The sequence below is a fragment of the Bactrocera latifrons genome, unplaced genomic scaffold, assembly GCF_001853355.1.
Source record: "Bactrocera latifrons isolate USDA-ARS-PBARC rearing strain unplaced genomic scaffold, ASM185335v1 scaffold_2060, whole genome shotgun sequence".
Taxonomy (NCBI): Eukaryota; Metazoa; Arthropoda; class Insecta; order Diptera; family Tephritidae; genus Bactrocera; species Bactrocera latifrons.
The window spans coordinates 1-1,324 of NW_017535587.1; the positions used below are offsets into that span (position 1 = coordinate 1).

Consider the following 1,324-nt stretch of genomic DNA (forward strand, 5'->3'; position numbering starts at 1 on the left):
TATTTGTATGCTTTTTGCACAGCACTTTTATTTATTTATATTTTTTTTCAGCAGCGGAGGATTCCTTATTTCTGTCGTTAGGGGGCGTTCTCAGAATTTTATAATCTCTAAGAAAAGGATTCTCTGGTGTTCGCCCCATACTATTCTCAGAGGTCATACCTCAGTGTGAAAATAGTTGGGTACACCTGTCATAAAGTACGTTCTTGTTGCTAAGACCTAATTTATATTATAAATGGTTGGCAATGCCTAAACCAAGAGCAAAACGAAAAGGAGAAAAAAGCGAGAACGGAGAACAGCTGATTGATCAATACAAAGCGGCAAATAAAAAAAAAAATAAGCGCACGTTTGATTCGCTGTTTGTAGGGGAAATAATAAAAATATAACTAAAAAAGTTGGAAATTTACAATGAAGGAGCAGGTATTTGTAAATAAATTTTTGTTTAAATTAGGTTGTACTTATATATTTATCTAGGGTTTGTATTCACTTGGATCGTCCGGAATTCCTGTAAGGTTAAGCCAAACAACGAATAATCCAAGAGCTCAAAAAACACATCCACTTCACTCAACACTAACAATCGCTATACCTTCGTTGATTTGTTGTTTTAGTCCAATAACAGTTGGGACATTCTATGCGTCGTTTCTACGAATTTTAGTCAGAAGTGCGTTCTTGCATACTGCCCTGCCGTGAAATCCATATTCAACATTGTATTTGCCCTGAATTTCATGTGCAATGTCGGTAATAAAAGCGTGATAAAACAATAAATTTAACATTAAATTTTATCTCTGAGATGATATGAGAAAGCTCATGGGAACCGGTTGGAAAATTAGACGTGGCACCGCCAACTTTTTGGTGAAATCTCATAACTCGGGTCCCGACCAATCGATTTCAACAAAATTTAGAAAATGGTATTCTTCTTAAATTCTTATATCACAGCATGAAAATAAACGAAAGCGGACAACAACCACACCTACTTCACGTATTGTACATTTTTAAATTCCACTTGATTCCGAATATAAAGATTTTCGAACTTCTTGAATTTATACCGCATATACCGATCAATACGGGAGTTATCTCAATTAAAATGAAAGAGCATGAATTACTCATAACTAACATCAGAATTTTCGAACATCCGATTGACTTTACTACATATGTATATGTATATTGGTATGTGTAGGTGAGATATCTCAATGAAACCCAGGGGAAAAATTTTGTATATATGGCATGATATTAGACGGATACAATCGGGTCGATATTTCTCCCACATATAGTATAGTGAATTTCGTTTTTGAAAGAAGAGTAATGTGTTTGTCAGTGTATGAGTTAT

General features: G+C 34.5%; 1 long non-coding RNA gene across 1 annotated transcript; it reads left to right on the top strand.

Annotated features, from left to right (window-relative positions):
• Positions 1 to 304: 304 nt before the first annotated feature.
• LOC108968242 lies at positions 305 to 774 on the top strand. Its single transcript, XR_001993319.1, has 2 exons — positions 305 to 417; positions 472 to 774. It is a non-coding gene; the product is annotated as an uncharacterized LOC108968242 (long non-coding RNA).
• The last annotated feature ends 550 nt before the right edge of the window (positions 775 to 1,324 follow it).